The sequence below is a fragment of the Bombina bombina genome, chromosome 1, assembly GCF_027579735.1.
Source record: "Bombina bombina isolate aBomBom1 chromosome 1, aBomBom1.pri, whole genome shotgun sequence".
Classification (NCBI taxonomy): domain Eukaryota; kingdom Metazoa; phylum Chordata; class Amphibia; order Anura; family Bombinatoridae; genus Bombina; species Bombina bombina.
Window position 1 is genome coordinate 48,898,964 of NC_069499.1, and position 12,838 is coordinate 48,911,801.

Genomic DNA, 12,838 nt, shown 5'->3' on the forward strand with positions numbered 1-12,838 from the left:
GCCCTCCTTTGCACAGATTCAAGTTTGTTAATATCCTTCTGAAGATATGGTCTCCAGAACTGCACACAATACTCAAGATGAGGCCTAACTAATGATCTATAAAGTGGCATAAGAACCTTACTATTTCTGCTGCAAATACCTCTACCAATACATCCAAGCATTCTGCTAGCCTTACTCGCTGCATTACTACATTGTTTACTAAGTTTTAAATCATCTGAAATAATAATTCCCAAGTCCTGTTCCTCGTCTGTAACAGTCAGTAAAGTGTCATTGAGTCTGTAATTAACATTTGGATTTTTCTTCCCTAAATGCATTATTTTACACTTTGCTGTGTTAAACTTTAGACCCCAGTCATTTGTCCAATCCTCCAATTGTTGTATATCACTTCTCATTTTGTCTACCCCCCCTGGAACATCCACTCTGTTGCAAATTTTTGTATCATCTGCAAAGAGACATACTTTCCCCTGTAGCCCTTTGCTGATATCGCAGATAAATATGTTAAACAAAACAGGCCCCAGAACTGACCCCTGAGGAACACCACTAGTAACAGCCCCCTCTGCTGAATGAACTCCATTTACTAAGACACTTTGTTTTCTGTCCTTCAGCCAGCATTCCACCCAGTTCACAATTTTTGAATCTAGACCAAGGAGATATAGTTTGTGAATAAGTTTATTGTGTGGGACGGTGTCAAATGCTTTGCTGAAATCTAGATATGCTACATCAACTGCTCCTCCCTTGTCTAATACTTTTGTTACATAATCAAAGAAGTCCATTAGATTAGTCTGACATGATCTCCCTGAAGTAAAACCATGCTGATTTTGGTCCTCTAAATTGTTTGTCTTTATGTAAGTCATAATTCTTTCTTTTAAGAGGCTTTCCATTAATTTCCCTACTACTGAAGTTAAACTAACTGGCCTGTAGTTGCCAGATTCTTCTCTACTGCCCTTTTTATGAAGGGGTATTACATTTGCTATTCTCCAATCATCTGGGACAGCTCCTGTTAATAGTGACTGATTAAACAGATCAGTTAATGGGACAGTTAGCACTGATCGAAGTTCTTTTAAAACCCTTGGATGAATATTATCAGGACCCATATAGATTAACCATCTCTTATTGAAGTTTTTGCCTTTGAAATGGTTTAAATGTTATCTTTCAATTTAAGCTATAAAACTCTGCTCTTTCTCAAACTCACTTTTACAACATTTTTTTTTTTAAAGTGACTTTGTGACCCATCCTGTTTGATCACAGCAGTGGGGGAGGATTGAATTTGGTCAGTCAAAGTATTTAATGTTTTTGAATGAATAAATAATTTGGTACTGATTAGCCAAATATATAATACTATATATATTAATCTTTACATATACCTTGACAAGTGACTCTTCTGTGGACTTCCACATCTTGGGTATTACTATCCCATATGTCACTAGCTCATGGACTCTTGCCAATTACATGAAAGAAAACATAAGTCCATGAGACCCACCCTTTTCTGGTGGTTATGATTTTTTGTATAAAAGCAAAATTATATTTCCAGTTCCTCTTTTTTGTATGCTTTTTTAATTTTTTTTTTGTATCACCCCACTACTTGGCTATTCATTAAACTGAATTGTGGGTGTGGTGAGGGGTGTATTTATAGGCATTTTGAGGTTTGGAAAACTTTGCCCCTCCTGGTAGAATTGTATATCCCATACGTCACTAGTTCATGGACTCTTGCCAATATGAAAGAAATTAATTTATCATGTAAGTTCTTACATAAATTATGTTTTTTCTAATTTGACTTGTTTTTTCTTTTGAAAAAAAATGCTGTTATTTATTGCATCATTCTTGGCGCAAGATTTTTTTTGCGTGAATATGCATCTATAATGAAGCAAGTTTGTCATTTCCTGCGTCTTAATTGACTCCAGGTTGTTTGGCGCAAAATTTTGTTTATGACGCGCGTTGCATCATTTCCGGATGATTGTTGGCGCCAAAAAAAGGTCAACTTCATTTTGCGTCATACTTGGTACCAAAAAATTTAGTTTATTTTACCTCACTTCCTATATGCTCCTTGCCTTCTTTATGCTCGGAGGGCTATGCTATTTGCTTTTTTTGACAATTTTAGCATTTGCATTTTTTCCCATTCCTGGAACTGCTATATGTGGAAATAAGATATTTTTGTTTAAATGTTATTTTTCTTTTAAATTTTACAAGATGTCCCAACCTGATCCCGTCTCAGAAGCTGCTGTAGGAACCATGCTGCCTGAACACAGTTCTACCAAAGCTTAGTGTATCTGTTGTAAGCTAGTGGAGATTATATCTCCAGCTGTAGTATGTAACAGTTGTCATGTTAAGCTTTTGCATGCAGAAAATGTTTCCTTCAACATCAAACGTACATCACATCCCTGTCTATATGAAAAATTATATTGCTGATGCGATACAGAAGGCTATGTCTGCTATTCCGCCTTCAAATAAATGTAAAAGGTCTTTTAAAGCTTCTCATACTACTGATTAAATTTGTAATGACTGACAACATACTGATATATATATACCTGATGAGGATCTCTCTGATTCAGAAGATCCTACTTGAGACATTGACACTGATAAATCATCTTATATTTTTAAGATTGAGTATATTCTTTCCTTGTTAAAAGAAGTGTTGATAACTTTGGATATTGAGGAGTCTGGTCCTCTTGATAATAAATCCAGTAAACGTTTAAATTCTGTCTATAAACCTTCTGTGACTACTGAGGTTTTTCCTGTTCCTGATGATATTTCTGATGTGATTGCTAAGGAATGGTCTAAACTTGGTACTTCTTTCTCTTGCAAGGTGTATCCAGTCCACGGATTCATCCTTCACTTGTGGGATATTCTCATTCCCTACAGGAAGTAGCAAAGAGAGCACACAGCAAAGCTGTCCATATAGCTCCCCCTCTAGCTCCACCCCCCAGTCATTCTCTTTGCTGGCTCTAAGCACTAGGGTCTCTCTCGGGAGTGTAAAGTGAATGTGGTGTTAGAATTGTAGTTTTATTATCTTCAATCAAAAGTTTGTTATTTTAAATGGTACCGGTTTGTACTATTTACTCTCTAGCAGAAAAGTGATGAAGATTTCTGCTGAGAGGAAAATTATTTTAGCATGTTGTAACTAAAATCCACTGCTGTTCCCACACAGGACTAAGGAGTACCAGAAAACTTCAGTTGGGGGGAACAGTTTCCAGGGTGATCTGCAATAAGGTATGTTCAGTCATTTATTTCTAGACAAGACTGAGTTAATGCTAGAAGACTGACAAGATCCCCATGAGGGGAGGGTAAGCTATGTTCACAGACTTAGTAAGGAATTGAATGCTTACATAATAGGGTTAATATACTGGTTGACACTTATTCAGGGCAAACAATTGTTTGGTTAAGGAAAAATTGTTTTGCAAGACACTTTGAAAGCCCTTTTGGGGGTTTTTTTCTGGGGTTATTACCACATGGCTGTTTTTTAGTAACTTAGGAGTGATTTACTAGGCCTCACAGATCCGGAGTAGAGTGGGAGGGGCCTAATTACCTCAGATGCACAGTTAGAATTGCAGAGAAGTTCATGCTGTTTCACATGGAGGGTCCTGCTGATGTTTGAGGGCCTAAAAGAAGCTGTATTCCCCCAAATCTGATCTCTAAGGGAAGGTAGGGCCACAGCAAGGCTGTGGCAAGGTGCTGTAGTGATTTAACCAGGTGTTGGCTTTAGGCTGCTCCGGTTTGGGCATTAAGGGGTTAATCGTTTTGAAACTTGGGGTGCAATCTTATTAAGGCTTTAGCTAAATACTGTTAAAATTTCAGAAAGATTGCTGCATTTTTCACCGTTTTGTAAAATTGTGTGCTCTTTTTATCTCTTAAAGGCACAGTAACGTTTTTTTTCAAATTGTGTTTTTTATTTGATTAAAGTGATTCCAAGCCTGCTTGTGTACTCTACTAGTCTGTTAAACATGTCTGACACTAAGGAACATCCTTGTTCAATGTGTTTAGAAGCCATGGTGGAACCCCCTCTCAGAATGTGTCCCACTTGTACTGATATGTCTATACACTTTAAAGATCATATTGTTGCACTTAAAAATGTGGCCCAAGATGATTCTCAGACTGAAGGTAATGAGGGTAGCCCGTCTGCCTCCCCCCAAGTGTCGCAACCAGTTATGCCCGCGCAAGCGACGCCTAGTACCTCTAGTGCGTCTAACCCTTTTACATTACAAGACTTAGCGGCAGTCATGGATAATTCTCTTAAAACAAATTCCTCAGAGTCCCATCATTCAAGATGGAGACCATTCGGACAATCTTACCACTGATCCAGGAGGGTCAATATATGACTACAGTGGATCTAAAGGATGCGTATCTGCACATTCCTATCCACAAAGATCATCACCAGTTTCTCAGGTTCGCCTTTCTGGACAAGCATTTTCAGTTTGTGGCTCTTCCTTTTGGGTTGGCCACTGCTTCCAGAATTTTCACAAAGGTGCTAGGGTCCCTCCTGGCGGTTCTAAGACTGCGGGGCATAGCAGTGGCGCCTTACCTAGACGACATCTTAATTCAGGCGTCAACTTTCCAAAGAACCAAGTCTCACACGGAGATTGTATTGGCCTTTCTGAGGTCTCACGGGTGGAAGGTGAACATCAAAAAGAGTTCTCTCTCCCCCCTCACAAGAGTTCCATTCCTAGGAACCCTGATAGACTCGGTAGAAATGAAAATATTTCTGACGGAGGTCAGAAAGCTAAAACTCTTAACTACTTGCCGAGCTCTTTATTCCATTCCTCAGCCATCTGTGGCTCAGTGCATGGAGACAATCGGACTAATGGTTGCGGCAATGGACATAGTCCCTTTCGCTCGGATACACCTCAGACCACTGCAACTATGCATGCTCAAACAGTGGAATGGGGATTATGCAGATTTGTCTCCTCAAATTCAGTTGGACCAGGAGACCAGAGATTCTCTTCTCTGGTAGTTGTCTCAGGATCACCTGTCTCAAGGAATATGTTTCCGCAGGCCAGAGTGGATCATCGTAACGACCGACGCCAGTCTGTTAGGCTGGGGTGCGGTCTGGGACTCCCTGAAAGCTCAGGGCTTATGGTCTCGGGAAGAAACGCTTCTCCCGATAAACATTCTGGAACTGAGGGCGATATTCAACGCTCTTCAGGCATGGCCTCAACTAGTGGCGGCCAAATTCATCAGATTTCAGTCGGACAACATCACGACTGTAGCTTACGTCAATCATCAGGGGGGAACAAAGAGTTCCTTAGCGATGACGGAAGTAACCAAAATAATCAGGTGGGCGGAGGATCACTCCTGCCATCTCTCAGCAATTCACATCCCAGGAGTAGACAACTGGGAGGCGGATTTTCTAAGTCGTCAGACTTTTCACCCGGGGGAGTGGGAACTCCACCCAGAGGTATTTGCCCAGCTGACTCAGCTATGGGGCACCCCAGAGTTGGATCTGATGGCGTCCCGTCAGAACACCAAACTTCCTCTTTACGGGTCCAGGTCCCGGGATCCTAAGGTAGTATTGATAGATGCTCTAGCAGCGCCTTGGTCCTTCAATCTGGCTTATGTTTTTCCACCGTTTCCTCTCCTCCCGCGTCTGGTTGCCAGAATCAAGCAGGAGAAGGCTTTGGTGATTCTGATAGCGCCTGCGTGGCCACGCAGGACTTGGTATGCAGACCTAGTGGACATGTCATCTGTCCCACCATGGACACTGCCAATGAGGTCTTCTAATACAGGGTCCGTTCAAGCATCCAAATCTGGTTTCTCTACGTCTGACTGCTTGGAGATTGAACGCTTAATTCTATCAAAGCGTGGGTTCTCTGAGTCAGTTATAGATACTCTGATTCAGGCTAGAAAGCCTGTCACCAGGAAAATCTACCATAAGATATGGCGGAAATATCTTTGTTGGTGTGAATCCAAGGGTTACTCATGGAGTAAGATTAGGATTCCCAGGATATTGTCCTTTCTCCAAGAAGGACTGGAGAAAGGATTGTCAGCTAGTTCCTTAAAAGGACAAATATCTTTTTGTCTATCCTGTTACACAAGCGTCTGGCAGAGGTACCAGACTTTCATGCGTTTGCTCAGGCTTTAGTCAGAATCAAGCCTGTCTATAAACCTGTGGCTCCGCCATGGAGTTTGAATCCAGTTCTTTCAGTTCTTCAAGGGGTTCCGTTTGAACCTTTACATTCCATAGACATTAAGTTGTTATCTTGGAAAGTTTTGTTTTTGATAGCTATCTCTTCTGCTCGAAGAGTTTCAGAATTATCTGCCTTACAGTGTGATTCACCTTACCTGGTGTTCCACGCAGATAAGGTAGTTTTGCGTACCAAGCCTGGTTTTCTTCCTAAAGTTGTTTCTAACAAGAAAATTAACCAGGAAATAGTTGTTCCTTCTCTGTGTCCTAATCCATCTTCGAAGAAGGAACGTCTATTACACAATCTTGATGTAGTTCGTGCTTTAAAGTTCTATTTACAAGCAACTAAGGATTTTAGACAAACATCTTCCTTGTTTGTTATCTATTCTGGTAAGAGGAGAGGTCAGAAAGCGACTGATACCTCTCTTTCCATTTGGCTGAAAAGCATCATCCGTTTGGCCTATGAGACTACTGGCCAGCAGCCTCCTGAAAGAATTACTGCTCATTCTACCAGAGCAGTGGCTTCCACATGGGCTTTCAAAAATGAGGCTTCTGTTGAACAGATTTGTAAGGCAGCGACTTAGTCTTCACTGCATACTTTTGCCAAATTTTACAGATTCGATACTTTTGCTTCTTCGGAGGCTATTTTTGGGAGAAAGGTTTTGCAAGCAGTGGTGCCTTCCGTTTAAGGTACCTGTCTTGTTCCCTCCCTTCATCCGTGTCCTAAAGCTTTGGTATTGGTATCCCACAAGTAAAGGATGAATCCGTGGACTGGATACACCTTGCAAGGGAAAACAGAATTTATGCTTACCTGATAAATTACTTTCTCTTGCGGTGTATCCAGTCCACGGCCCGCCCTGGCATTTAAGTCAGGTAAAAAAAAATTTGTTTAAACTACAGTCACCACTGCACCCTATGGTTTCTCCTTTTTCTTCCTAACCTTTGGTCGAATGACCGGGGGGTGGAGCTAGAGGGGGAGCTATATGAACAGCTTTGCTGTGTGCTCTCTTTGCTACTTCCTGTAGGGAATGAGAATATCCCACAAGTAAAGGATGAATCCGTGGACTGGATACACCGCAAGAGAAAGTAATTTATCAGGTAAGCATAAATTCTGTTTTTGTTCCTTCTTCAAGGTTTAAAAAGTTGTATCTTTTGCCAGTGGCTAAATTAGAGTTTTGGGGAAAAGTCCCTAAGGTTGATCGGGCTATTTCTACTCTTGCTAATGTACTACTACTCCTATGGAAGACCTATGGAAGATAGTATAGGATAATTGAATCTTATCTAAGGAAAGCTTATTTACATTCTGGCTATATTCTCAGACCTGCCATTTCTATGGCGGATGTTGCGGCTGCATCAACTTTTTGGTTGGATAGCTTAGCACAACGGGAAAAAGATTCTGATTTGCATAGCATTGTTAGGTTGCTTCAACATGCTAATCATTTTATCTGTGATGCTATTTTTGATATCATCAAGATTGATGTTAAATCTATGTCTTTGGCTATTTTAGCTAGAAGCACTTTATAGCTCATATTATGGAATGCTGACATGGTATCTAAATCTAGGTTGCTATCTCTATCATTCCAAGGTAATAATTTATTTGGTTCCCAATTGGATTCTTTCATTTCCACTATTACTGGAGGGGAGTTTTTTTGCCCCAAGATAAAAAGTCTAAGGGTAAATCTAAAGCTTCAAATCGGTTTCTTTCCTTTCGTCAAAATAGAGAACAAAAAAACACTCCTTCCTCTAAGGACTCTGGCTCCAATTGGAAGCCATCTTCGAGTTGGAATAAATCCAAGCCTTATAAGAAGCCAAAGCCTGCCCCCAAGACTACTTAAAGGTGTGGCCCTCAATCCAGTTCTACAAGTGGGGGGCAGATTAAAATTATTTCAAGATATTTGAGCAGGTTCCGTTAAGAATCCTTGGATTCAGAATATTGTTTCTCAGGGGTATCGAATAGCTTTTAGAATAAGACCTCCTGTGAGGAGATTTTTTCTCTATCACGTTCCATCAAATCCTGTGAAAGATCAGTCCTTTCTGATGTGTGTTTCAGATCTGGAGCTTTCAAAGGTAATTGTACCAGTTCCACTTCTGGAACAGGGTCTAGGTTTTTATTCAAATCTATTTATTGTCCCAAAAAAGGAGAATTCATTCAGACCAGTTCTGGATCTGAAGTTTTTGAATCAATTTGTAAGGGTCCCAATTCTCAAGATGGTGACTATAAGGACTATTCTGCCTTTTGTTCAGCAAGGTCATTACATGTCCTCAATAGACTTACAGGATGCATATCTTAATATTCCAATTCATCCAGACCACTATCGGTTTCTGAGATTCTCTTTTCTAGACAACGCTCTTCCATTTGGCCTAGCGACAGCTCCAAGGATCTTTTAGAAGGTTCTAGGTGCCCTTCTATCTGTAATCAGAGAGCAGGGTATTGCAGTATTTTCTTATTTGGACGATATCTTGGTACTGGCTCAATCTTTTCATTTAGCAGAATCTGACGAATCAACTTGTTGGAGGATTAATTTACCAAAGAGTTCCTTGATTCCTCAGACCAGGGTTACCTTTTTAGGTTTCCAGATAGATTCAGTGTCCATGACTCTGTCTTTAACAGACAGGAGACAAATGAAATTGGTTTCTGCCTTTCGAAACCTTTAGTCTCAATCATTCCCTTCAGTGTCAATGTACATGGAAGTTTTAGGTCTTATGACTGCAGCATCGGACGTGATCACCTTTGCTTGTTTTCATATGAGACCTCTTCAGCTTTGCATGCTGAATCAATGGTGCAGGGATTATACTCAGATATCACAATTGATATACTTAAATCCCAACATTCAACTCTCTCTGTCCTGGTGGTTAGACCATTGTCGGATTATTCAAGGGGCCTCTTTTGTTCGTCCTTCCTGGACTGTGATTTCAACAGATGCAAGTCTCACAGGTTGGGGAGCTGTTTGGGGATCTCTGACAGCACAAGGAGTTGGGAATCCTCAAGAGGCGAGGTTACCAATCAATAGTTTAGAACTCCGTGCTATTTTCAGGGCTCTTCAGGCTTGGCCTCTATTAAAGAGAAAATTATTAATTCGCTTTCAGACAGGCAATATCACAACTGGGGCATATATCAATCATCAGGGTGGGACTCGCAGTCCTTTAGCAATGAAAGAAGTATTGCGGATACTTTTTTGGGTGGATTCCAACTCCTGTCTAATTTCTGCGATACATATCCCAGGTGTAGACAATTGAGAAGCGGACTATCTCAGTCGTCAGTTTTAACATCCAGGGGAGTGGTCTCTCCATCCATCCAGATGTTTTTTGTCAGATTGTACAGATGTGGGGTCTTCCCATCTAAACAAGAAGCTTCCCAGGTACCTTTCCAGGTCCAGGGATCCTCAGGCGGAGATGGTGGATGCGTTAGCAGTTCCTTGGTTTTACCAACCTGCTTACATTTTTCCACCTCTGGTTTTTCTTCCAAGGGTGATCTCCAAAACTTCCTGATATTCACTGTTTTGTTCAGGCTTTGGTTCATATCAAGCCTGTTATTAAATCAATCTCTCCTCATCTTGGTTAAAACGTTTGATTCACAAGGCTTATTTGGAGACCGGACAGTCTCCTCCATTCTACTAGATCAGTCGCAACTTCTTGGGCTTTTAAGAATGAAGCTTCAGTTGATCAGATTTGCAAAGCAGCAACTTGGTCTTCTTTGCATACATTTATTAAATGTTTTGTTGTATTTTCTTCTTCTGAAGCAGTCTTTGGTAGAAAAGTTTTTCAGGCAGCTGTCTGTTTGATTTTTCTGCTTATGATTTAATTTTTTTCTTTGAAATTTATGTGAAGTTTATGAGAGAGACTTGAAAGATTTTGTTTTTTTTTATCAGAAATAGCTTATTTTATCCCTCCCTTTCTAGTGACTCTTCTGTGGTCTTCCACATCTTGGGTATTGCTATCCCATACGTCACTAGCTCATGATTTCTTGCCAATTACATGAAAGAAAACATAATTTATGTAAGAACTTACCTGATAAGTTAATTTCTTTTGTATTGGCAAGAGTCCATGAGGCCCACCCTTTTTTGGTGGTTATGTTTTTTGTATAAAAGCACAATTATATTTCCAGTTCCTCTTTTGTATGCTTTTTTACTCCTTATGTTATCACCCCTCTACTTGGCTATTCATTAAACTGAATTGTGGGTGTGGTGAGGGGTGTATTTATAGGCATTTTGAGGTTTGGGAAACTTTTCCCCTCCTGGTAGGATTGTATTTCCCATACGTCACTAGCTCATATGAAAGAAATGAATTTATTAGGTAAGTTCTTACATAAATTATATTTTTTCTACCTTATCCATGTCACTTTTGGCATTTCTAATATTTCCAAGGTGTTCACCCAGATTTTTCCTGAATTCTCTTGTTGACATGCCAATGTACTTTTTATGACAATTACATGCCAGACAATAAATTATATTGCTTGTCCTACAATTAAAAAATCTGTTAATATTCTTGGTTCCTGCTGGAAAAATATCCATTTGTTTCACATTGCTCATGAATGTACAGTATTTACAGGTCCTACAGGGGTATGTTCCCTTTAGGCCATCTTTCTTGTTTAACAAAGTAACTCTTCATTACTCTATCTCTGATGGTGGGAGCTCTCCTCCAACTTATCGCTACTCTCTGACCAATACTTTTGGCCAATTTGATGGAAGATTTTCTCAACAGAGAAAAGGACAGCAAAGTAAACATTGACAAAACATTTGCTAACTTTTCAGTAGAGGGGTACAATAAAACAGAATTTTATGGGGGGCGGAGCCAACCGCCATGCTGAGCGGATGCAAGTTGGAAGAGCTCCGTTAAATTTCTTTTTTTTTTTTAAATCGGGTCCTAAGCACTATCTTCTCGATAATTGTATGCACATGCTCTTACGTTTCACCAGGGATCTAGTGAGAACACGGGAGTAGACGATTTAGTTGCAAAATCACTGACTTTGGCTTAAAAACATGCAGCTGTGGCCTACCACACAGTTATGGACTCTAACTGCGACATGGCCCGAAGGAAAGTATGACTAACTATGCTATAGAAACCCATTACTGTGGGGACTTAAGCTATCTCACCCTAATGTTAACTTACAAGTGAGGAGACGGGGTCGCAACGACATTTATAAGCACACTCATATTTCAACATGGCGCTGGCTGCTTCCTGTTTGGCATCGTTGTGCACCCGACTAGACCACCACCTGGCTGCCATTGTTGACACGCTAAGGGATGCAGTCGGCGCTCCTTATACAGCAGTACTTTGTGAAGATCCTCTCATCAGCCCGACAGATACCCTGCCTGACAGTGGGGATATGGTTCTGCACCGTACATATGATCAGCAATATGGGTTTAAGAGAGAACCTGAGTTCTGTGCAGGTCTGGAAAGAAATGTAAGGGACTTCGCAAGGAGCCTTGAGTTTGGCCGCGACACGGCTCTAGAACTAGTCCAAGTGGCACATCAGAAAATTGTCAGCCGTCATAAAATACTGACACCAGCGGCATCCATTCTTAGGAGTGTGCGTGTTGTGACAGAGGGCAATATGCTGCAACCTGTGGATGGATCTAGGTGGCTGGGGACCTATTTATATTCATGCAGCTCACGATGGACCTTTGACTGTATCCGGGACCTGGTCATCCTATATTGTATCTCGATGCCAAGATTTGGAATTGGGTGAGCGCTTGTCAGAGTTGGAGTGATGTTCAGTTTCTCTCTATGTAAGCTGCAGCGCATCACTGTCCTATCTTCCATATTGTGACTACTCCAGATTTCATCTGTATATTGGGATATCTAGCAACTGTCTTCTAGCTGTCCATTACCTTAGATGACTACCCTTAGGTCTGAAGCTTGTGGATTCAGGACTCTAGATACTATATTACAATGGTCTTCCTCTACAATGGTCTTCCTCTAAGGGATCTATTTCATAGGTTCTCTGTTATCGGTCGTAGAGATTTCTTCTCCTGCAATCCCCATCATCCTATAAAAATTAGCTGTTGGGAGCTATAAATTCCTCTGAGTTCCTTAAAAAAAGTGATGTAATAGTAGGAGTTCATCATATTTGTCAAATGTGCTGTTCTGTGACCCTATGTTTCTATATTGACATCCCTTGGGATTTCATGTAGCACAAATGATGCCTTGGCCTCCCTCCTGTTGTGGGAGTTTGATAATATGTTTTGGAAGCTACCTGCGGCCAAGGTGGCTTGCTTCAGAATGGTTTGTTTTATTTCTGCCACAGGGGTGGATTCTAAATTATAAGTTATAGCTAATGGAACTTGCTATTCATTTAAACATTTCAACCAACAGTGCATATGTCCACTATACTAGACTTTCTGGGCTCAGGTGATTCCTCAGTTTGACTAGAGTCCTGATGGCCTAAAGTCTTGAAACAAAGGGACTAACTCCATCTAGGATATTACGTATCTAACTTTCTCTTCTTCAAGTTTTGGCACACTAACTACTATGCTAAAGGGTTAAGGCTTGTTAACAGAAGCTAGTTAGGAATGTTATAGTTATATGGAATTGCCTAATTAGTGTTCTTTGGAGTACCGCAACAGTTAAAAATGCTCTCCTAGCTGTTAAAGAAGGAGTTTATATTTTTTACTATTCCTATATACTTTGTGTAATATTTCCCCTACACTCCTAGTTTATGCTCCGTAACCCTCCCTGTTGCAATGCCTTTAGGATATATATTGTAGTTCAGAATGTGTGTTG